Consider the following 26493-nt stretch of genomic DNA (forward strand, 5'->3'; position numbering starts at 1 on the left):
TCTTTCATGGCCCACTGCATTTAAAAGAGGGGTGCAGTTGACAAGGATCAGTGTTTGTGTTTCTTGCAAATATTGTTAAGGCTAGGGATAGAGGTAAAATTCAGCAAAATAAAGGTGGAAAAAAACCAAACATCTTGCTCTAAATTACTAATGGAGCTATAGTAAAAACTGGTCAGTGACTCATGCTTACTTTCAGGTTAAGCTTTAGAAAAGACTAGTTAAGATGCTCCAGTTAACTCACAGTTAACTGCTGGATCCTGACAATTCAGCATTTCTGTCTTGATCATGGAAGGAAAAAGGCTTGGATAATGGTTGGTTTTCTTACAGGAGCATATCATCCAAATATGGGTAAGTGATTCAGGTCTTGGTATTTATGTTACCCTCTGAAAGAGGTTGAGTCAAAAGAACTATGATCAAATGTACTAACACAAGAGCTTATCTTAACACAGTCTCTATGTTTGATTTTGGTCTGGCTGTGTGTTGCCCACCTACAATTAATGGCAAAAGACAGGAAAAGCAGCTCAGGAAGAAGAAAGACCAGAAGCATGAAGAGAATTCGTAATCCTGGGTAGTACACAGGCTGCTAAAAAATGAGGAAGGCTTCATCTGTTTCAACCTTGGTTACTATTAGTAACATTACCCTTGGTTTCATAAAAGGGTAAAAACTGATGAAGACTAAGGTTATAGTTTGGAAAAAGGAGAGATGAAGAACTTCCCTTATTGCTGAAGCCTGGGATGAGAGCTGGTAGTGGCAGATCTACTTATCTCTGAACTCTGGTGCCAAAATGAGTTCCCTGAGTGTGGATCAGTCCAGGTTTGGATTAGGAAAGGAAAACTGGAGAACCAAATCTAGTGGAAGTTCTGACAAGAAAGACCTTTCTGTGGTCCCTGAACATGGCACAATCCATCTAAACAAAGTATAATATGCCTTACTTTATTTCTAAGTGTACTAAACATGCATGTCTATCCAGAGGAACAATCACTAATACCTGTAAACAACACAAAACGATGCATTATTCATTGTGATAACATTTATAACTCTGAACCACGCTGATGGAATTGCCAAAGTAAGCAGATTTTATTCTTCTTCCATGTTCATATAGGCCTGATTTCCTTAGATGCTGACATTTTATAAATGTCATAGTTTATGAGGAAATAATAAAAATCCAGATAACGTGGCACAACACTGTGACCTTTAGCTGAAGGATTGATATAAGTTCTTGGGTAAGCTCAGTAAAGAAATTCAGAGGTGAAAACTCAGGTTCTAGTAAGCAATTGTGGACTTCAAAGGTCACAGATTTAGCATCAATTCTGTCTATGAGTTAGAGCTAGTAACACTTTCCAGTTTTTAATACCTGTTGTTTGTGATTTGTAAGTAGTTTTAATTTAAAACTTGTATATTTTTGTTATTTCGAACTGAATTTGTTTTCAGTGACTAGACTAATCAAAACATAAAGAGTCTCCACTACTAATGTTATTGCTTGGGATATAGATCCCAGAGTATCTGCAATTTTATTAACTTATAATAAGTCTTTTTTCACATATACCAAAGAAATCCCAGTATTTCTTAGAAAAATGTGTATAGCCTACCATAAAGTTATGATACTGTACTTTACAGATGCTTTTTATAAAATATGAACAAAAAAATCCTGACTACCTCTCTGTTTAATATGACAATCATGTAATAACACAAGCTGTGAAGGCAAAATATGTTAATCCAAGAGTATTTAGAATTTCAGCTGAAGTCATGTCAATGTTGTGTAAAGCTTTTCTGATTTTCTGCTCTATCCACAAGCACACACAGAAACATCTCAATAGCAGATTACATGGCGGTCTAATAGTATTTTTATTGTGTTGGTCAATTAATGTGTTCTCTAAATATTGCAAGCAAATAACAGCTGCATTACCATAACTGTCAGTGAGCTACAGTAGAATCATTCAGGAACAACATTTGTTACAGAATATCACAAAACCACCAAACTTGCAGCTTCTTGAGAGATGTACAAAGAAATCTCTTAATGCCTGAACTGCAGAAAGAAATTCCCCTAAAATTTATAACTGTTCTAAAAGTTCTTCTTTGAAGTCATTCTCCATACTAATTTTATAGACATCAGTTTGTTTCAGATCATGTTTTCAAACTTGTTAAATCCTGTTTTTTTTTTAATTACTTTTATTTTGTAAAAAGCCCCTGTTTGAGATTAAATTTTACATGTCCCTGTTGAGCATATTGCAGCAAAATGAAATATCATTATATCTCAGTCCTCAACTACCTACATATATTATGTATTTTAGAATAAAAGACTCATTGCAAACAGAGTAGATAAAAACACAGATTTCCCTGTTAATTGTGTCCAGATATAACTTTGGCTCTTCCTTAAATCTTGAAAAAGAATTTTGCTGTTACAGACTTACCTACTTTTAGATCAAATACACCCAAAGCTATAACTATGATTTTGCAATAAACATTGTGGTTACTGAAAAATTATGAGCACCTTGTAAATGTGCGTTTTGTTAAATTTAACATGCAACAATGAAGAAAGAGATATTTCAGTCTCTAGAGTTTGCAGTGATGTTCATAATCATCATTAATACCCTTCAAGCAAAAATCTGTTAAAAAAATAATCTTACTGTAATACCAAAGAGTATTTTGAATACACTCTGCATACTTAACACCAATTTGTATCTTCATTTATTCTACAATAGTATTTTGCACTTATGTAGCACCTTCTACAAAAACAAATTTTAGATCTTGCATACACTGCTTAAGTCAAGTTCATAAACTGTTACTAAATATAACAATTGCTGGGTATTAGAAAGAAGACATCAGATTTCATATGTTGAGCATCATGTGGAAAATATTAATTATAAGTTATTAGGAACCTAATCTGTGGGTCGTTTAGGAAAGGTCAGTTGAAACCATTTTAAAGAGGAAATGGAAAGAATATGAATGTCTCTCCCCTTCCCTCTTCCATCATTAAGCACTCATTATGAGTCATGATTAAGTAAAACGTTTGAAATCCTGCATCTGGTTTATCACTTAGTCTGTGCAGCAGAAGGTTAAAGACTGTTCTGCCTTCTATTGAGCCATCTAATGAGATACTCTGATGAAGATTATGTGCAACAGAAATCTTGTTCTTGAAAAATTTTGATTGAATTTTTCTCTGTGTGTGGATATCTTTTTCTCAATAGAGAAAACTATGAATCTCTTTAGAAACCCAAATGTCCTTAAATGAAATTAGCACTGTAAGGTGCTGGGGTCAGGAATGTGAAATTCTTTTCAAGATTCACTAGTAAGAGAACCAGCTCAAGATCATTGCTTCAAGAATGAGGGAAAAAATACCTTTTTCTCATTCTTGAGGAAATCTTGCTTTGCAAAGTTTTGCTGCAGCAGCAGAACAACACTCTGGAGCAGGATCAATGAAGTATGAGTTTTGTGAGCGGGCCATTGAGAATTTTAAGGTGGGGAGATGGATATCTAATAAAACCGTACCTTACTAGGGCTTCTGATTCTGTTTCAGGAGGCTGTGGATGTTAGCGAAGATCGCTGTCTATCTTCTCACTGATCCCTTAAAAAAAGATGATGCTATGGCAGACCTTCTGGCAGGGCATAGACAGTGAAGGAGTTGATTAAATGGCCCAGGTTTTATCCCATACCTGTAAATAGAGAGGACAGAATTTCAGAAATACATAAATGTAAAAATAGGCAGAGCTCAGCCTAGACAGCTATAAATGATCTCATAACAGACCACATCTTGTCATGGTTCAATCCATGCTTGTAAGACACACTGGGGCCAGGGGAGGAGGAATAGGAAAGGAGAAGGTGTGGAGTGGAGGAAAAGTCAGAAGTGCAGCATGAAAGAGCAGTTGCAATGTCTTAGTTGCATTCTGTAGTGATACTACATGGGGATGTCCCATATAAACAGAGAAGAGCTGGCACAACAGATGAGCACAAAAGCCTGGTGTCAGTATTACTACCTTGCTCATTCTAACGCTCTAGGCAACAGCCTAAGGATGACTCTGCTGACTGCTCCTGTTCACTTCAAATCCTGAAATGGACTTCTCTCTGCCAGGTGACAGGCATTCTTTACACACAGAAAATCAAGCACTTGTAGAGAATTATCTTTAAGAATCTAGAAATTACCAGTCAGTTTAGAACTTACTAAGGTACTTGGAGACTGCAAAACATAAATTGATTGCCAAAGATAGATCAGAAAGGTAGCCAAAGTCCTAACTTCTCTAGGGTTTAGACTGTTCAAAGTATATAAAAGTAACTTAATTTCTTTCCTGAGTGTATTTTGTGTTCTACTGAAAACAGTTTCCCCAGAAATAGTGAAAAACAGCTGCACAAACTAGAGTTCAATTTTTTTATATACATATTATTTTCTAGTATTACTGTATGCATATATATATATATCAAACTTTTAGGCTTGAAAAGTAACTTCACAAAGTGGAATTTATTAACTATATGGTACAGAAGAAATTAAATCCTTCAACTAATCACTCAAGACAGAAGTATGGTTTAGTCCCTATTACATATTTTACAATGTTTTATTTTATTTTTTATTTTTTCCCACCTAATTTATATTAATTAAGTTATCTGGAAAACAAAATAAAATAACAAGAAATAAGATTTCTGATCTCAAAGTAACACAAAAATTCTGAAAGCACAGGAGGCTAATGGTACCCCATTACATGCTTCAGGTGAAGTGTTCGCTTCTTTATCCACAACAACCTAGAAACAGAGGATGCTAACACTTCCAGGAGGGGCAACTGCGTGAAAATGAAGCAAAAATATCCATGTATATCCTTTGTTTGTAATGAGTACCTGATAGAAAGATCATTCAAATCATGTTTCTCCCTAGTACATTTCCACCTGCCCATCTCAATTTCTTCATATGCCTGCCTAGCACTTCTCGTAGGAATAAGAGTTGCTCTTTCATTTGGCTACTGTTCTATACTTCGGGAATGTTCTCCATTCTGCTTGAGCTGCCTTTGATTTTTTTAAGCTTTACTATTATACTACGTACAAAAGTCTTGAAATCACATTACTTCACTCAAATGAATAACCAGAACCCTTTGAAAGATGTCTTCCAAAAGTTCACTCTGGTATTCCCATGCATCCATCACAAATCAGTGCTTGCTGGGTAGAAGATATAACAAGCTGCGTTAGTAGAGTTGACAGAAAGAACACATACATATGAGATGCATATTGCCCTACATGCTTCCAAAAAGAGTGGTTTAGATAGAGACTGCTCTGTTCTTTACTACCAACAAGTAGTTAATGCTGGACTACTTCCACAACTTCTCAGCGACTGTTGATCTTAGTTTTGTTTTTTAGTTGACAGCTTATGGAGCACACAATTCAAATTAAGACATAATATTCTTACAGTTTAATGTTTAGCAAGTACCAGTAGGCCATTAGACTGTGCATTTATCTAGCTTATGACTTCACAATGCCAAGTGCTGAACTGGATTCATACCTTTAGTGGATAAGGAAGATGGTCAAAAAGGAGAGAAGGGCTGCAGTTGCATTTCCATTTCAGCTACCTGGGAGTCACAACAAAGGTGGGTTTTGCAATTCCTGGAAAAGCAGTACTTAATTCTTCATCCCACTTGCATGACATGTGTCATTTACCTTGCTCTCCATCCTTTTCCTTTGTCCAGTTTCATAGTGGACTAATAACCTCAGCCTGTTATTTATCAGATCCTTACTCATCTGGTAACTCCTCCGAGAGGAAGTACAGGGTTAACTTCAATATTGCAATGCCCCGAAGGACCAAGGTATTGTAGATGTGAAAAATGAATATCTTGTTCATATGGTATCAAGTGAACATAAGCGGGCAGGAAAGAAGAAGTGTGGGTGTGCTACTAATGAGAAAAGCAGTCCTGCTTATTGAGAAGGACTTAGAAATGAAGAAGAGTGGAACTTAATTAAACCACTTTGTTTTGAAGGGAAAACATTTGTAGTGGTCTGACATTCAGGCCTAACCATTTTCACTGCCTTGTGTCCTGATTAGACTCTTTCTTCAAGATGTTGCAGAAAGGCAAAACTAGCCATTTCTTTTCACAAATTACTCTTTTATGTAATACCTATTTTCATGCAATTTGCTACGGAAAGATAGGTATTTTCTAATATGGTGAGACCTATAACTGCTTTGACCCCCCATTTTACCCACAAAACTATCCTGAGAAAATAGATTCATAACATTCAAAGCCAAGTGAGATTCATATTTCACAAGTCCACAGAGACATTTGGGAGGAAATGTAAAGTACTATTTACATGAAGAAGTCCATACTGCTAGTCTTCCTAGCTGAATTAAGTATTACTTTTGAAGGCGGTTAGCCCTTCCAGCCATCTCAGACACGAATTCAATTGGAAAGCAAGATAACAAAGATCTCTTTCTACAGGTTAGGAGTGATTTGTTCCACAATATGCCATATTGTGACAAAACCTATAAAAGAGGAGAAAATTCTCAGTTATCAAGGTAGCACCTGTGATCTGAATAGCAGTTAGTTACTCCACAGAGAATAACTCATCAGTTACATCTTAGGTAACAAAAGTAAATTGAGAATGGCTTTGATGAGGTCCAGAATATGGGAACCTGGGAGGAAAGCTGCCCTCTATTTTCTTCTATCATTTCAAAAGGGTGACAAGTTGCTGTGGCCACTTGGCCACCCATGTCAATAATAATGAGAGGACCCATCACCTATGAAAACAAGAATCTTATTTTTCCATAGAATACAAGACAGGTTTTCAGTTAGCTCCAGGAATTATAATTTAATGTCATTTATGTTTTTATCTACATAGTTTAGGCTACTTTATTTTATTATACATAAAAAAACATATCAGAGGCTTGACAATGCTTGCATTGAGCAGACAGTCATGCATCTCTTTCTAGACAGCTTAATGAGTAATTTTATGAAGGAAAGAGCTCATTTAGGAATTATGTCTGAGACTGTATCACAAAGTCTTGTCTATACGAGTACATTAAAGGTGATAAAATATTTAAAATTACTTTAATGACTCTATCCTTATCTCTAAAAGAAAAGCAAGGGGAGCAATTCATGCCATTAGTGTTTAATGGAAAAGGTTTATGTGCTGATATATACTGTTTTGTTAACCTTCTTCTAGTTAATTCATTATGTATTATTGAAAAGCCTCTGACAAGATGCAATAAGTGAATTTCTCCTGTAAGTGAGGCAAAATAATTAACAGATTAGAGGTGCCCCAGGTGTCTGCTATGGCCAACATTAACCATGCTTCTCTATGTCCTCTGCTATATTTTCAAGATCATTTGTAGTCCCTTTCTTTTACAAAAGAAGGAATTTCTTCTCAAGTATCCTCAAAAGTCTTACACCTTTCCTTCCCTGAAATAGCCCAGCCCCATCTTCTTCAAGATCTCAATGCTAATCACAAAAGTTATTTTTAAGTTAGTTCATCTGCTAACAGAAGTTGAGTAAATGAATAAAAGTAGACCAAACAACTGAAAGAACATTTGACTACATTTATTGCCATTAGAGGCTCTCACTATTCCTCTCATTGGCATTATCAGACACCTTGAAGACCATCGTTCTGTATTTCTTGATTTTCATAGCCTTTTCCTTATCCTGTGCAAAAATTTCAGATAAAATAGAGGGCAATTTGATTTCAGTGAGACTTTTTTTTCCCTATCAACTGTGGTGAAAGAGTGAGATTTTTTTCGTTATCTTGAGTGGGAGTGATTTTATTAATAAGAGGGGTTTTACCAAAACCATTTCTGCCAAATTCACCTATATTTTAACTAAGAAATACAGGCAGAAACCCGATTCTTTTTGTCCCATCTGGCCCATTCTTTTTCAGCAATATCACTTCTGGTATCAAAAGAAATACTTTTTTTTTTTTTTTTAAACGTTTATTCCTTATTTCTATTCAGTTTCACTTGTGAACCATGGTAAACTGGATTTTTGAAACAAACATTATTGTATTTCCTTCTGTCAATATGAATTACTATTGAATTTTTCTAGTAGTATTAGAAACCATGTGGTAGAAACTTAATGGTAATGAAAGACTTATTTTTCACACAAGAATGAAGCATGCTATATCATTAAAGCACAAGACTGAGAATTAAATGATCTGGGTCATCAAGCAGCTGTGGGTAAGTCATTTAGAACAGTCTTTCCTAACTTTTGTTAAATCAGACAATCAATTTAGATTTCATATATTCAACTTCCATGATAATTAGGTCACTCATCTGAAATGCCCATATCACATGTACTTTACAAGACGAGTGTTAAAGTTTCTGTGATTCTTTTTCTACCCATCTAAGATTAAATATGTTTTGGTTCTTTCACAAAGGTATATAATAAGGCTTATGTAATTAATTTAATGTACCACTATTTCTATATAATTAAGCTCTTAAAGATGAAAGCCGCTAATGAAACACTGTTGTTTAGAAGCTGGTGCTCAGAAATGTGCAACTGATGTTAGAAATTGCAAATAAGCCTAATGAGATCACGACTTTCTTTCACTTTCTCATTGGATATAAACCACTTGGATTGGAAAAGTAAAGGGTACAGTTGTTTCTTCTTTTATGAATATAAGCAAAAAGCACATGGAAAGAAACTGTCCGTCCTGTTGCTGCAAATTCTGACACTGAATGGCTGATAAAATCCTTCTAGTAATTTTGATTCTCTCTGAAAGAAGGCTTTAAAGGTTTAGAAAGATTAGAGAAGAGACTGATTTAGAGTTTAACATTATCCTCTGACCCACTACATTAAATGACTAACATATTTAAAGATTAGAGGGCATGTCGAGACAGGATTCGGAAAGGTTATATCTGAATGATGCAGCATTTTTAATTGCTGACTGTTAGAGACAGGTTCTATCAGAAAGACACTTCTGTATTTTATACTGCTTGTCTCCAACAAATGCTTAGTTATACAGAAAAGGTACATTTTCTGCCAATTTGCTAAGGAGTCACATGGCTTCTTTATCCAATTTGTGACATTTTAAAATTAGCTAGAAATAGCTGCCATCATAAAAAATGTTTTTGTAAGTTTTAAATTCAGAGCTAAATAATAAAGTTCCCCCTTTTACTTATAGTACTTTTCACTTAGCAAACAAATAAAGGCTTTATCCATGCCCTACAGATCAACCTGGTCTCAAGAACATTGTGCTTATGAGAAATCACTGTAATTGTGTTTGCTTATTACAAGTCTTATTAATTCAAAAAAGTGAAGAATATCAAAGATGATCTTGCTTTGCTGCACCAAAACACCAAAGAAGCCATCCCTCAATTTTGTTATTAAAGAAGGAATTGAAAAATGTTAGGTTTAGAAAACAAATGCAAAAATTTGAATCTGCTGTTTTTTAGATTAGAAATACTTTTTGAATGCTAACCAGTGCCTAACTTACCAGGACATTAAAAGCTAACATGGCCCTCCCTATTTCCTAATACACCAGAGTTTCGAAAACAGCACTTTAAAAATCAAGTCCCTCTGTGTGAACTGTATTTCTTCTCTATTTGGGAAAAAAAAAAAAAAAGCGCAGCCCACAAAACAATAAGAAAACACCAATCCAACCTGCTAAGAAACCTATTCATTTATATAAAAAGATTCTCAACAGGTAAAAGCTTTGTGATGTATTTAGTACATCATGAAGGGACATGTATATAGTGTTAATTGTTTATGGCAATGCAAATGGTTCTGCTGTTTAATTCCACAGAAAATTCGCTATGACTATTAGATTACCTAATCTAAAACTATGCTCAATAAAGTCAGGTTTTACAATTTTATTCTAGTGTACTTTAAATTTGGTCAATGTAAAATCTGTAAAATAAGGTCACCTCATTAGTTATATTTCAATATAATTAATTCAAATATCATGTACAATTATATACTATATAAGTGAAGCAGTACTATTTTCCTTGGCAAATAAATACCTTCTGGCTGAGGTAGGTCAATTCTGTCCCAGCTGAGCCAGTTTACATCTTCTGAGATACAAATAACATTTGAGGATCCTTCCTTGGGAAGTGCTATAGTCTATCAGAATTATTATTATTATTTTCTTCTTCACAGAATCATGTAATATTTAGTTACATCTTCTGTAATTTACCATATTATATAATGCAGAATTGCAAACCCACACAAGACAGTAGAGGGAAAATATGCCTCTGTTTTACGAGCCTTTCTCTCACATGGTGTACTACAGTCACTGACAATTTAGCTATGTGATTTTATTTCAAAAAATGGTTGAATAGAACTGGTACTCTGGAAAAAATAAAAAATAATAAAAAAAATAGACATGCCACCCATAAGAAAAGAAGCCGACAACAGGGAAAAGTCACCATAGCATAGCATCTTCCTAGTAAAGCACTACCTCTGCAAGGCAAAGTCTCCACTAACACTTTAGCATCTAAAGCAGATGAGAGCTTACCAATCCCACCATCCTGTTCAAATCATAAGTGCTAAGAGACACTGAAGTACTTTTTTATATTAGAGTAGTGATGGCTTCTCAAGGTGAACAAAGAAGTGCATAATCCAGAGAAGTCTCCTCTAGTCATGGGAAGCAGAGAGGTTATCATATCAATACGATGAGTTTACTAGTTCAGTAAAGATAATTCAGTACATAGTAGTAATGAGTTGTGCTGAAGGCCCTTATTCATATAAACTCAGGGTGAATCACAGAATGGCTTAAGTTGGAAGGGGTCTCTGGAAGTCATTTGGTCCAACCCCATTGCTCAGGAAGGGCCACCTAGCACAGACTGCCCAGGACAAGCTACCATGTTCTGTCTTTCACTGTTAGAAGCACTGGAAAGCATAACAACTAATACATCTGCTATTTTCAGATACAATGTGCACAGACCTAAAGTAGATTAAAGAATCCCTCTGTCAACAATTAATGTTGTGAGCATGCAAAACATCTTAATTTGCTCTTTACATTACAAATACTACTGAGTACAAAATAGGAATTATTTCTGGACTGTTCAGAATCCTCAGAGTTAATGGTTTGCACATGATAAGCAACTGTCATGAAAAGCTTACAAACTCCAGACAAGAAAATGAGAACATATGCTGGTAGCCCATGGAGGTACTGTCACACAGTATGTCGTAAGCAAACCCTGGTGGAGACTTCCACCTCCTTTTATTCAGCAAGATCTCCTGGTTTAAAAGGCAATACTGTTTTTGTAATAAACACATTGTCTTCTAACCTAAATAGTAAAAGTACAGCAGAGTAGTCCAGCCCATTCCCAGACAGGAATGTTGTCCAAGGCAGTGGAAGGCCACAGCACTCTAACCAGAGTGGGGTACCTCTTACAATAAATGTCAACCCCCCAAAAAACAAACAAATAACAACAAAAAAAAACAGCTTTCTGAATGGGAGAGAACATATACAAGAGTTCAGAACACTGAAATTGTTAAAGCTGCCTGAAACTGGAAAATAGAGTATCATAACATTTTTACAAATTGCTCAATTTCATTATATTTTTACTATAACCTTGAAGAAAACTGCTTTCATTCCTTGGTTAAAATTTACAAGTAGAACCTAATGTTAACCAACGGCACAGGATTGTGACACATGTGAGGACATGAGGGGACACTACGGAATGAAGAAGTGCTAACCATGGGACTTTCAATCACCTGAATAGACAGCTGTCACCTTAAATACAGTATAAGTTAAAATCACCTGCTGCAAGTACTGTTGGAAACAAACTCAGTGGAGGAGGTCACCGTTGTGAACAGCTATTCTCCAGAGCTCTTGTTAATGGATAGCATGAAAACTTCCTGAATGCAAATCAGGACATCCTTCAAATAATTCTACCTGTAACAAACTTCTATAGTAGAAATAACTCATTTCCTCACTCGGAAATTCAGACTGCCAGATGGGAATCCCTGAATCACATAGTTTTGGATCTGATGTTCTCATAGAGAGGGCAGTCAATAGGCAATAAACTTAAATGGAGGAATAATTGTATTACTGTGTTGAAAAACCCACATTTTATTATCTTTTTTTTTACTTTACTTCGGATGAATATAATATTCTGGTAATGAAGCAGTTATACTCATTTTTAAAATGATGCAGTCAGAGGTTAACTGTGAGCACAAGAGTTACAGGGATGCGATAGTCCAACAAGACCACCTCTGCTTGTAGCTAAAGAAATGAAGTTTGCAGAAGGTATGTAGATGATATTCTGATGTATTGAAATGGTATTTATGCCATAATTAAAGGCTCAGTGAGCGTTTATGTATTATCTTTTAGCAGTCACTGTTGAAGCAGTTAATGGAACTGTTAAGGAACGCAATTAACTGGCTTAAATGCCAATGGAAATTATCACTGAATTTTCAAGACACAATAATCATTACAAAGACGCTTTAAACACTCAGTTACAGAAATCCCAAAATGACAACAATCATAGGATAAACACAGTTGCCTTACAGTTCAAATGCAAATTGCAAATGTACTTCTCTGGAAAATACAATTATAAGAAAAAGTTCAAAGTCTTAAATTCAGTGTACCTTCCATGATTGAAAAGATTGGTTTTAACAAGAGTACTAGGAATTTGAAGCATATATTATGTGTTAGCCCACCATATTAAGTATGTTTAGGCAATGCATTTAATGTTCAGGTATTTACGGAGCTCTCAAACCCTCACAGTTACTTTCAAAATTGAAATAACTTAACTTTAGGTAACACTCGAAAGTTTGTACTATGACCAATAACAAAAAAGATGATGTATAACAACTGCTCTGCCATAGGCAGTACCTACTAAAAACAGGCCTGGCAAAATTACTTGCTTCAGGTGAATTTCATAATAATCTGTTATACGTTGTCTGGACTATCAAGAATATTGATTTTGAGATGCAGTCATCTCTGCTTTCTCCTTATCTAAACAAATATGCAATTTATAAGAAAAGGGAATTTATTTTTATAGAACACCCAATTCTTATTGGAAGCTTGTTCACAGTGGCAACTTCTCTGTATTAACGTAGCATTCTGAATGTAATTATTTCTTTTAGAGGAATCTTCTGCAAGAGTAATTATGTCTTCAAATTTTTCCACGGAAAAACAAGACTACAGGATGCATCACCCTCCTCAATTTATAACCCCTCCCACCTCCAAAGTCCTAATTTCTCCAGACTCTATATTCAATAAAGCTTTAATAGACTTAGATCAATGTCTAATATACTAGCTCAAGCACAACACCTTTTTGATAACCACTACTTTCTAGCCTCCACTCACTGGGGACAGGAGTGAGTCCTTAAGAAATTATCACAACTGAAATTTGAAAAGTTGGGTTCCACCCTCCCCTACAACAACAAAACAGAACAACAATAAAAAGCCCAAAACAAACAAACAAACAAAAAACACACAATAAACAAACAAACCCAAAGCTCATAAATGCTTTATCCGTTTCTGATTAAGCGGTGCTTTGTAGCTGTCAAAGAATTTCACAATTTTTGTTTCCCAAGCAGATTGGGATGGAAAGGGGGAACTTGGAACAAACTGAATGCATTTCCCTATTGCTGATCTCTGTGGAAACAGAGTATTAGTTTGATTCAACTAATTGTAATGCAAGGCAGGAATAAGGCTTATGGCACAATGACACTTTATTTTTGGAAATACAGTTTTATTTAATCACGAACATTTGCAATAAAGAATGCTACAGGCTGTTTTTCTAGTTTTATCTCAACTTGAAAAATGTAAAGGACTGAATGTCTTTCAAAGACAATAATGAGATAAGTACTTTTTTGTGTTGAGAAACTTAATTACAGTATAACTTGCAGAAAACGTCTCTTTATATACAAATATATTAAAAAAATCTAATGAAAATAAATTATCAGTAGATGTGTTCAAAAATGATCAGATTTTTATTTTTGTGTAGTGGTCCTGATCAAAAAAAAGCAGTTTGTATTGAATGTTTTAACATAGTTATGCTTGAATAGCAAAAAATTAAGAGAATTTAATAAATAAAATAATTTCAATCTACAGAATACTTCCATGCAAGGACACAGAAAAATGTGGAGTGTGATACATCATTAGCATTTGGATACCTAATTCTAAGAATCTGAAATCAGAATATTCCAAAGATCCAAAGCAACATAATGCATCTCATATGTTGCTGTAGAAAGCCGTCGTTGGCTAATAATCATATTTATGAACTTTTTTTTTCCTAGTGGAAAAAATCATTGGGATAAGAAAATATGACTTCATAAAACTTTTTTAGTATAGGCTTTTTGTTTATAATCTGATCCTGAAATCATCATACTCCATAGTGAAAACCTGAATATATAGCACCACATCCTTAATCAGCTGGAAAAGGAATGCTAGCAACAATATAGGCAAGATTCTGAAATTCAGTTTCCAGAGAAGTCCAGGAGTAGAAAACTGCAAAACAGCCTTTAGAAAAAAGTAAAGCTGACTTTTAATCACGTTCTTGCTTTTAATACCAGACAGATGACTACCAGCAAATTTCCCCGTCCTAGTCAACAGTTTTCATGCCTGTGGAGACTTGGCTGGAGCTGGAAACTAGTGTTAAATATTGCTGCCGTTTGCTGCTAGTGTTTGACACTCTCTTGCCTCACCATGCAACACCTGTCCTTCCTTCACATCAAGTTTCAGAAACTAATGTTGATGCTGTTTTGTACAGGGAAATGGCGGTATTACACTTCATTTTGAACTTACTGTTGTGAACTGTGGTGATGTTCCTTTTATCAAGACATAGCATGTTTACAAGAAATGACAATAAATATAGAAAGAGTGGCAGCTTTTTCCTTTTAAAAATTGTTATTTCAGAAAGTGATAGGATTTAAAAACAACCCTGTGAACATATAAATTATGCCTGAACTGCGCTTGGAGAATGGTTTGGAAATCCTTTTACATGAATCTGTAAACTAATGTTGTACCATTCCCTGTCTCCAGAGTAACAGTTCAATTAAAATTCACAAATTTTATTTTATTCTGACATCTGCTTGCTCACTAGACATTCACCTCATCCAAACGGATAGAAACCTTCGAAAGGCTTTCTCTGTGCGTTGTGAAAACACTTCTCACTTCTTGGTGAGATGCCCATACTTTCTTTTTTATGCTTTGCCATTGTGTTTCTCCCACAACTGGAAAGTGCTTCAGTCACTCACGTTGACTATAGTGATTGCTGACAGAAGTACAGATGATTAACAGCAAGGCCTCCTCCTGTTTTCAGTCAGCAAGCAACCATTCATGTTTACAACAGATGTTATCTTTTTTTAGGACTTCAGAAACTATAAATGGGCTTGAAAAATTGATCTCAGTTCCACTCCATTCTCTGTTCCTACCACTACACATACAAAAATTGTTCCTCACGCATCTATCTCCATGCATCCATTTGAATTCCTAAATCATGTTCATTGCACTACATCTGAGTGCTGCCATAAACCCAGAAAACAGTGACTTAAAAAAAAAAGTCTAGATTCTTTAAAACAAGTTATCTTCCCACATGCAGTGTTAAAAAGTAACAACTGCTTGATTAAGGTTGGGAAATTTCTCTGTGAATATCTGCATGAACACTGTACTTTTACTGTTACTGCATTTTTACTGTTAGTAAATTACTGTTAGCAAACAAATTTTAGATTCTATGTCACTATGCCCGTGGCTGCACAACTGGCCAGCTGTGGACTTGCATACTACTTGGAAAACCCAAGTAAAAATTAATCCAGTGCAGTTGGCTATGGACCTTGCATAATCTACAGAGAATGTTTTATGTTGTGCCATAAGTTTTAGAGTTGAAAGAACATGAGATCTGCTTAAAAGGAAACTTATTCAGATTAATCAGTGGTAACCTCGACGTTCAAATATTTTTTGCAGTTCAACTGAAGAATGTTGAACTGAAGAAGTGATTATGAAATACAAAAATCTGAAGTTCACAAACCTGGATTCAGAATAATAACTATCCTGAAAATGATTCTCAGATAGTAAAAAAAAAAAAAAAAAATCTAATTTCTTTCAACAAACTCTTAAATCGGGTTTGAGTACATTTGTTGATAATTATCTTCTGCTTATATATTTATATAAATATGTATTTTATATGTTTACATATTCAGAAGATTAAAGAGTTGGGAAATATTCATTTCTAGTTTTTTTTTCAAGTCTTTTTTCTCTTTCTTGCTAATCAATTCACAGTGACCTATTTTTGATTATGAAAATACCTTATTTTTCTGCCATGACATTTAATCTCTTAATATTGTCTCAAAAATCTGGAGTGGGTAGGGAAAACTACATCAACCACTAGTTTAGAATGCAAAAGTCTCCCAGACATGCTAGGGTCTGATGAAGACCCAAACTCGTAACAGAAAAGGAGGATTGTATTTATTTATTTTGCCTTTCAAGTTTTTTTTTTTTTTTCTCCCACAAATTAAACACTCGAACCAATAGGTCACACAACTCCAAAGAAGACTTTTTTTTTTTTTTCAAGTATAATGTGTGTTTTATATTCAAAGAACATTGAAGAGAGTACTTTTGCTTATGAGTTGGCAAAGCTCCTGGCATAATGGGAATATAAAAGGGAAATTTATGTTGTTCCCCTGAGCACTGGGTTTTACATAACATGTTTTACATATTAAGCAATACTGACAAAATGATATTTTTAATCTCCCCACAAAATACAGACTAGTGCTCCCAGGTGCCCCATGAGAAGTCTTTACTTGAGCAATTCCATTAACATCATTTGAATGCTACAAGCATAGATGGGGGTAAATTGGATCAGCAGATCAGAGTCTATTTTTATATGGGAAAACATTCCATGTGTGCTAGTACTACAGAATCCTCCCAATAAAAAAATTAGGCCTATAGTGAAAGCTTGAAAGATTATGTCCCACCAGCTAATAGAACTCTGATGCAATACAGATACAAAGAGAAAGATATGACATGGTATTAAAAACATTTTGCATCTTTCTTTTCTATTGTAGTAGTTTGACTATTTTGATTAGGCATTCAAACAGCTGTTCTGATGTTTTCCTGTCATCTCATAACAAGCAGGAAAAACAGAAGAGAATAATACAATTATATTTTAAAGTATAAACTTCTAAAATCCACCTTACGTAGTTACAGCTTATGTAATTATACCTTATGTAGTTACAGCTACATAGAATTCTAAGAAAATGCAGCATTCTATGAAAAACTATTTTCACTTTCCAACTCTTCTCTTTTCTTCTTTTACCTTGATTTTTTTTTTTCGTGTGTGTGTAAGATCAAAAAATGATGTAATGACTTTCCAACTTAAGTCTACAGATTGCAGTCTAAAAATGACATTTCAGGAGTCATCATTTTTAGCAGCAAGTCTATAAACATGGAAATGGATTGTGATTGAGTCAGATAAGAACATTCATTTATGATTCACAGTACGTGCGTGTTTTATGTTTGCTTGTGAAAGGCTTTTGTATATTTATTATGTTTGAAATATGATCAAACTTGGTACTTGGAAAAAATAAAAATAAAATTAACATTAGGTCCTCACATTAATTTACAATACATAGGACAAGAAGTGTAAAGCAGAGTTATGCACTTTCAACTTTGCCCTACTTTACCTCAATAACAGAAACACACTGTTCTGTGTCAAGGGATCCCTGACAACTAAGAAACACTGAAAGTCATATTTTGTACTTCTAGACATGCAGCAGGCTGAGATGGAAGAAATATATCTGAGATGTATCTGTCCTTCTCAGCCCAAAACATGTCTACCCAAAAGAGCAATGGAAATGAAGTCAATGAGAGTACAATGTCTTCTAACGGATGAATATTTCTCTGATTTTCTTTAAAGTAGGCATAGGTATACCAAGGATAAGTTCCTTAGGATAAGGAGATCTTTCAGAAATTCCATTACGATAGTCTCTTGGTCATACCTAAATTACAACTGTTTTTTTAAAGAATAAAGAACTGGCTGAGTGCTATATGTCATCATATATTTCTGACACAAAGAACTCATGTAAGCATGAGTTGTGTAAAGTCATGTAGCATGTAAGATGGAAAACATTTCCAAAACCTGAACATGAAGTTAATGTAACATGAAGCTGAATAACTCAGTCTAAAGATTTTGATCAAAACTCGGAAATAATCCTTATTACAGAAACACCTAGGAAATTTGCTCTTGGAATAAGAGGATTTATTGTTAAAAAATCCACAGCACTGACAGCTCTCTGAACATTAACAGTGAAATTCACACATCAACAACATCAGAAACTTGCATCCTTTTCTTAACAGCTTTTCACTCTATCACTTTGTGCTGCAGATACTACTGGACTGTTTTCCTAAATTGTCTAAGCTTCTCTAGGACAGAAGACAGGAAACAACCTTTCTTTCCTAGGGATCAGCCTGGCAGTTTAGCTTTCAGTTGTGATCTTTTGTATTTTTCAACAACTAAGGAACAGGAAAAAAAAAAAGTTTTTAACCTCTGTGCTTTTTCATCTCTGTTTTTCTGAAGTATAAAGGAAAAGTCAAAACACTGCAGTATGCTATTGGCTCATTATGTCTCTAGCCTAGAAAATACTATAGCTCTAGCTGTGAGGCATTACATGGGTCTGATTATTCCCAAAGTAACACAGATTTTGTATGGGAAATTGTGCAATCTTCACCCTTCCTGCTCAATTTGTGAAAACCATGTTACTGGCTATATTGTTATATTTATTTGAAGGATGATTAGTTCCATACACAGATTTTCCAAAAGGAGTAAGTACTACATCCAGCTGATTACCCTAGCAATGATAAAGCATGGTAATGGAGAGGCTTGCATTGCAGGTGGGACTGCATCTCCTGTAGAAATGATTTAGAGAGCTTTGAACTAGTGAAATAATAGAACCAATCCTGTAACACCCCAGATTTCAGCCACAAGTCTAAGACATGACAATAGAAAAAGTATTAGAAAAAGTATTTTTTAACCCATTTTCATGAAACTCAGAATGACCCTTCACTGAAAAATTCTGAAACTTCTGAAAATTCAGAGCCCCCCAAACCCATGACCTTGGTGCAGATGAAACTGAGAAAACTTCAAAACGAAAAACAAATGTTTCAAAGGGATCCAAAACCACAAAAAACTCACCTTCAGTATGAGAAGATATGAAACAGTCCATCAGTATAAAATGGTTAGTTTGACACCAGTTAAAACACATTTGTAGAACATTTTATAGCTCTAAAGTACTTCAGAAATGTCAGCATACTTCTTTACATCACCCAACGGAATGTGAAATGCAAAAAAAAAAAAAGTCATGTGATTATGTGCCAATATGTAAGTAAACCCCTTCATCATTACCTGTTTCCATCTGAAGGATCAAAGAAGTTTTTGAATCTTGTTTCAGTTTTTGAATCTTGTCAGCTAATAATCTAAGGAAGGCCTTTTTCATTATAGATATCCTACAATAATACCAAGACATATGATGACACTATTTTATTTATTTATTAATTTAGTGTGAGGAACCGTCATGGCTCAAGAGACTGGCAATGATATTTTGAACTTAGGTCTTTAACTACCTGTTTAAAACTCATAGGGATAAAATATTACAATCATGCAGATGCTCTTGGATCATGAGAATTGAATGGGTGTTAGCTATTAGTCTATTATGGAAACAGTCTTCTCTATTAGATATCAAACCTGTATTATCCCTGTTGTGAATTTTAATAGAATTAATATAGATTTACTGAGCTTTGTACTTGAAATTAAAAGAAAGAAAAACAGGCATATCCAACACTTTGGTTTATGTGATTTGAAAATAAGTGGAATGGAAACTGCAAATAAGAAACCTTAGCTTCTACTTGTAGTGGTAGAACAAAATTTAATGTACAATACTGACCATGAAAGAATGATCTTTAAAGCTGTCACAGTTGTGATTATCAACCATTAGACTTAAGTTGTACAAAAAGAACGTTCTTGTAAAGGAAGCAAAATAATGTGATCTACCTGGCTTCCAGCCTGGTCACACTAGTCCATTTAAAGTAGCAAAGCTATGAGATAAATGAACCCCCAAATAAATGGTTCTTACATACTATATCTGTATTTTCTCTACAAGAAATAAAAAACAAATAGTGATATTAAAGAAATTATGTTACCTAGTACTAATCTACAGTCTAGAAAAGCACCTGTTATATTAAGCATTAAGAACAGTGTCACAGTTCTAAACCTCATTCTTATTTTGTTCAAATTTTAATGATGTGGTTATCTAAAGCAACATTTTCTGCAGCCTGGCCAATCATCCGTGGCAAACACGGGCAAATAACAACAAAGACACAAGAAGGAATGGAATAAGTCATGCAATGAAAAAAAATAACACAATTTGTTATTCATGAAGGCTCCTAGAGCGCGCACATACAAAATTATATGCCTTCTGGCAGAACAAAGACTCACACCCAAATTTACAGTCCTCAGAATACCTACAGAGCTTCTGTTTAATACTAGAGTCTACATGGAGCTATCTAAAATCCTTTATGTTCTCTCAACAAGAACCTAAAATTTTCTTTCTGGGCTTGAAGACATATGACACTATGTTGATACAGATAAGCAGTTTCAATGAAAGCTACTATTCAATGAAAGCTACTGTTCAAAAAAGAAAAAAAAAACCACAATATTAAGGATTTTTTTTTTTGAATAGCTAACTTAGTCTCAGACATTGCAATATTATAATATTAGGAAACGTTATGTTATACTTCAGAATTATGGAAGACAATGATGCAGCCAAAATATACTTTGACACAAATAGCTCTAAGATGTATGTTTCCACAATAGGTATTAGAAGACAGACAAACTGCTTATGTCTTGAACTGCCTGAAGTGTACAAGGAAATCATTAAAGTATATACAGGTAATTATCTTGAGTATGGATGAAAAGACATTTAAATGTCAGTGATTTCATTAATTCTATAATTGAAGATTGAGAACTGGTAGAGTAGAGGGTAACAAACCATGAATGGCTGTCATTATAGGCTAATGGACTATGATTCTGATTTCATAAAACTAGTTGGGACTGATGTACATGCATACACATAGAAGTATGCATGTGGAAGTTAGCAATGTCTGGAAATCACCTCAGTCAGGCACACTGTTGAAAATGATTCATGCTGTGATTGTTGATTTTAGTGCCTGGACTACATGGCTTACAGATAGGACAAAGATTTATCTCGATGTGAGTTGCCTACCTTGCTTTTAGCAGAGCTTTAATCCAAAATCTACTTTAGAAAATCAGAATGCTAAATTTGTGCAAACCCTGAACAGAGAATATAGTGTGGAGTTCAAGACATTGTGAAGAGAGAAGAAAAAAATTAACAATATTATGGTGAAATAGAAATATGTTTCAGCACTGGTACACTTATGTTCAACTTGGAAGACTATAAATATGGAGCTAATTCATTACCCATATAGATACATTCTCCAGTTATGAGATCCACATCCTTAACACAAACTTTCATCCCTCCTGATGCCCCATCTCTATGTGAGAGAGTCCAGTCAGCCTATAGAAAGTGGCGTCCTGGAAACTGCAATCTGGCGTTTGTTCATTCACAATTTTGCTTTCTTAAACTAGGTAACTTAGCCAGGATTTTCATGGGATGCTGGACTCTGCTTATGTGAGTAGCTGCTAAGAAAATGTTTCTTCTACCAGCTCCAAGCCAGATTAGTCAAAGGAGGCAGCAGAATTTACAGTCATCCTTCCTACAAGGTAATATTCCTTCCCCAGTGCAGCTTAAAGCAATCAAGGGACCTTTCATTGTTCTCCCTTGCTAGAGCAGAAATAACAACACTAGCAACCATATTTCTGAGAGTCAACTTGAAAAATCATAATTTTTGGCATGCAAATTTTAGTTTCTGTTCTCTCTCAGTAGCACTTATCTAACAGTTTGTTACTAAGTAAGAAATTTATGTGTATATATATATTATATGGATTATCACTTCAGGTTGTTTTAAAAGCACTTAATGTTTGGTATTTTGATTTATAAGGAGTAAAATATGGAAAAAATTAATGTCTCCCACTCCATTTTTTTTTTTGAAAGGAAAGACACCACATACCAATCTAAAATGAAAGACAGTGTTTTAAATGAAAAAATATCGTAGGTGCAGTATGCATAAAATCAGACAGATTTTGATCAATGCATTTATGAGATTTTCTAGAAGCATGAAAAAAGTAAATCAGTGATCTACTCCCAGTGACCAATGCCAAACCTTTTATCTGCTGTACCTATGACACAGCAAGAATGCCAAAAAAAGAGATTAAAATAAAAAAGGCAAAAAAAGCCAAACAAACAGTTCTCTCCCTTCTGAAAGTGAGAGCATACTCATTGGGACTGGGATTTTAGTAGTATCAGACCCTGGAAAGGTGTGCTTTGTTTTCTTTGTTTGTTTTCCAGGAAAAGATAAGAAAGTCTCATTTAATGTTATTTATCTGTCCCTGTTATTTGGTTGCTTGGTAATTAGAAGAGAGTTTTCATCCCTTGTCAGGCAAAATATTATGTGAAAGCCTAATGATGCCACCCCCAAAGCATCATTAGGTTACTTGATGGAGGATATGATTTATGTATGTTATAGAAGCATTTACTCCAGGGAACCTTTTCAAATCAGCAAGAACAAAATTTTGTTCTCTGGTAAACAGAAATGTAACGACAGGCTATTAGTTTTGGGTGGCTGATGTTTGAATTCCTGGAGTTATAAAGACAGCCTGCTTTTGTACTGATGGCATAATATATGTCTGTGATGGAAATAACTAATGACTGTGCAACTTAGGTCATTACTGTGCTAGAAAACACTGTTCAGTTGTACTCTCACACACATGTAATTTTTAGAGGGTAAATCAAGGTTTCAGCCCACATTTTCAGAAAGAAAAAAGGAAACATAACTCAAATTCCTGTATATTTGTAGGCCTTACACCAGAGTAAAGGAGAAAGTTTTACTCCTCAGTTCTGCTTAAAAATGTAAGATTCACTTGTTCCTTTAGTCACAAAGAAGTGCAGTGAGATAAGTATTTTATTTCTGACAAAACGATAAGGTGGAGAAGTGTAATTACTCGCAGCTACTCCTGTAGAGTAGTGCCATCCTCTACAGAGTTGAACAGTGTCCTATCAAATAGATGGACAGAATTGATAGAATCATGGGAAATACTTCTTGTGAGATTTGCAGAAACACGAAGATTTGTAAAGGCTATAGAAGTACTGTCATGCAATGGAATCAAGAACATGATATGATGCAGAACTATACCATTTTGCAGGCTTATGTAGCAGTACTGGTTATAAAAACTTCTAATTTCACTGAATTTTAGTGATGAAAAGGCACTTACTAGGCATTTCATTTAGCCACATGAATTTGTTAGCAGTATCAGCATCTCACAAGCCATTTTCAAAATTTCACCAGCAATACTTATCTCAAGAGATTCCTACAAATTCCCAAGTGGAGTAATTATCAAAAGGGTATCAAATCTCTTTCACACAAAGAAAGCAAAAACAGAGCTGGGGGTAGGGTTGGTAAGCATTTAGTCATGCTGTTGAATCACTACATCCTAAAAATTTTCACCCTATGGCACTGAATATCTACTTTAATACTTAAGCCTTTTACTCTGAGCACAGAGATTATTTTGCTCATCCTTACTCAAGTGAGCAAAGCCTTTTACTGTATAACTTCATTTATGTGAGAAGAGTACCAGAAACACAAAGAGGTTTTTTTTTTTTTTTTAATGACATCTTGAGATTATTCCATTTTTAGGCCATGAAGATGCAGAGAACACATACAGCTCTTACCAGTTCTGAGTAGAACACAGATGACCAAACAGGAACAGGTTAGGGACATTTGCTCCTTAACTCGCCATTACTGCAGTTCTTCTGATACATGGAAATGAAACGTGACATATGTAGAGCTTAAATGTGTCCTTTTCTTTCCCAGCTCACGTAGGCAGAGCTGGAACTACTTGCTTCATCAAGTAAGCTTGATTACCCTTTCAAAGTACCCTTTTCAATTTTTATGTCCCTAGGTGTTTTTCACTCCCCACTGTCAGGCTACTATACATCTGCTAGTCTATGTGATGTAAGGAGCTTCTAGTGCAGAAAGTTGTATTGTCAGCACTTGAGGCTACATAGGTATGACAAGCAAAATAGTATTAACTAAAGAAAAAAGATGTCTAAAGCTCAGGGTAAAAAGCTTAAGTATTTAAAGCTATCTAATAGATCTCTCCTACCTGTTTCAGCTTTCACAAGTAATGCATGCTAACTCTTTGGATTGCTTAAAATCTCAGTGTACTGTGTCTTTAGAAATAACCACAGAACACTTGTGTAAGACACAAGACACCTGCAGAACTTATCTTGTATAAAATAGAATTACACAATATCAGACAAACATTTTGTTTAGAAAACAGCACTGAAGATGTAGAACAGAATTCAGGTATATTGAAATTTTTTCATTTCAATCCATCAAACTTATATTTAAAGAAATAACCTTAAAGTTAAATAAATAACAAAATTGCTGAAACTATCTGAAGGCATTTTGCTAACCTCAAGCTACTTGGAATATAAAGTGTAGCTATACGGAGTTTTATTATGAAGTAATTACTATCATTTACTTTCTGGATTGTTACATGTACAACCTGTAGCCAAATACTTCTAATCCCTTGGGACCAATTACCTCATGATAATCTTGTTGGTGCCATACTTAATTTTATTAAAAACAAAATGCTCAAAGGTAAAATATGTACTTTCTGATTGTAGGGAACTCACAGACTTTCACTTTTTCTGGTGGGTTATTATGTGGGATATGTAGTCCCTCATAAACAACCTGACGGCCATGGATTCTTCTCCAGAAGTTGGAACAATTACATTTTAGAGTAAGTCAATGTACTCTTAAAATCCCAAATTTATTTGTTGAGCAAACTATTGTTGACAAACCTATTTTCTTTAGATGGTAGTCTTAGCTTGGATGCTTTTATAAAACAAAGTAGTTAACAACAGAAACAAATTTGGGGATTTAATTATGATGGTAAAGAAAATAATGCCAAAAAAAAATGGAGAAATAAATCTGTTAAAATTTCTTCATGGGGAAAACAATGCACTAATTTTGTAACACAAGAATAGCATATCTTGAGATGCATACAATGCAGCTGTTTGGAACTTGCTCATTAGCACTGTCCGTTCAGTGGCAGTTATCATAACTTTTACCTATGCCAGTGGACCCAAGAGGAGCCTGGACCCAAAGGGAACCCAGACCCAGCACGCCAGGGCAGATACCACTCAACCAACATCAGAACTCTTTGAGATGCAGTTAAACTGAGTTTATGGGAGCTACAAGATATCCATATGCAACAGTCTAAAACTCTTTATACTTTTTTTTTTTTTTTTACTGACTTCTGACTTCTACTGACATGACTAGACATGATTTGCATTTCAGTCCCTTTGTACATTTCCTTTTGTGGATTTAGTTACACTATTGATGCCACAAATCCCTTTGGAAGATTTTCCAGATCTTGTTTCTCTGCCTATATCTCATCTAAATGAACTCAGGCCCAGTTCATGGCACCGCACTAACTCCATTTCTGTCTCTCTTTCTAACTGTAACCTCTCTTCCCACACAGCATTTCTAAAGAAATACCAAATTCCTTCTTTCCCATTGCACACGACAGCTATATTCCTCTCTACTTCCCTGGTCATCCTTGTGCCTTTTTTTTTTTTTTTCTCTTTACTCTTGAAAGCACAACCATGTTATGCAGTATCCCAAGTGAGACATCAGCATTGCCTGGGAAAAATAGTATTTGTCCTTTCCCAATTCTCCTAGCTATATCTCTGTTGATATATTTTAGAACTGCATTTACTTTTTCTTTCATCACATAGTTTACTGCATTAGTCATCCTGTGAAAAAGCCCTTTCCAGTCATTTCCAGCAGATATTATTATTATTATTAATAATAATAATAAAAGACTACAACTCAAATGCCTGACCTTAATTTTTTTTTTTTGTTGTCAAGCAATGCTCTGGTCTTCTGTTCAGTACCTCACTGAAATCCAGAACTGTTACTGAGGACAACTATTCAAATAAGAATGTCATTCAGTTCTTCTGCAGCCAGCATGCAAATCATCCCAGAACAATTAGTTCCAAATAAGTCAAAGGACAAGTGGAAAGGTGGTGAGGAACTTGTTTGCCCAGACTTTTATATAAGCCAAAATATAATAATATAATAAATATAAGCCAAAGAATCTCTTCTGAGCAATACAGTGTTTTCTTATTACATGTAAAAGGATAAAGCTAGGTATGTCCAAACCTTATTAGATGTTGAAACCAGAGATAATTTCACTGGAGTTGATCAATGAAACAGAAGAACATTCATCTCACTGTTCATCAGCAAAATAATTTTGGACATCACTACCGGCATGTCAACTTAAAAAACTTCTAGCATTAGATTCTGCATTCCAATATGACTTGCCTTGAGGGAGCAAGAGGTAAACTTCTGCAAACTGCAGGAATCTGTCATATGACTTCACTTTGTTCCACAGTAAAATGTGACAATACATTATAGAGAATCATTTCTAGAATGCA

General features: G+C 34.8%; 2 long non-coding RNA genes across 7 annotated transcripts in view; one reads left to right on the top strand and one right to left on the bottom strand.

Annotated features, from left to right (window-relative positions):
- Window positions 1-26493, bottom strand: part of LOC106041592 (uncharacterized) — a 259478-nt gene that overhangs the window by 122478 nt on the left and 110507 nt on the right. For all 4 annotated transcript variants that reach the window (XR_010833072.1, XR_010833073.1, XR_010833070.1 and 1 more), the window contains exon 3: window positions 3491-3654. This is a non-coding gene — a long non-coding RNA (uncharacterized lncRNA). The remainder of the gene's footprint in view (window positions 1-3490; window positions 3655-26493) is intronic.
- On the top strand, window positions 5447-26390 carry LOC125180934 (uncharacterized). Of its 3 annotated transcripts, XR_007159862.2 has the most exons (7): window positions 5488-5565; window positions 5665-5781; window positions 8066-8135; window positions 20724-20798; window positions 21516-21650; window positions 24676-24791; window positions 25925-26390. It is a non-coding gene; the product is annotated as an uncharacterized lncRNA (long non-coding RNA). The 3 variants fall into 3 exon arrangements; XR_007159861.2 differs by lacking the exon at window positions 5665-5781 and having other exon boundaries at window positions 5447-5565; XR_007159863.2 differs by lacking the exons at window positions 5665-5781; window positions 20724-20798; window positions 21516-21650; window positions 24676-24791; window positions 25925-26390 and adding an exon at window positions 12997-13692 and having other exon boundaries at window positions 5447-5565.

The sequence above is a fragment of the Anser cygnoides genome, chromosome 8 (genome assembly GCF_040182565.1).
Source record: "Anser cygnoides isolate HZ-2024a breed goose chromosome 8, Taihu_goose_T2T_genome, whole genome shotgun sequence".
NCBI classification, from domain to species: Eukaryota; Metazoa; Chordata; class Aves; order Anseriformes; family Anatidae; genus Anser; species Anser cygnoides.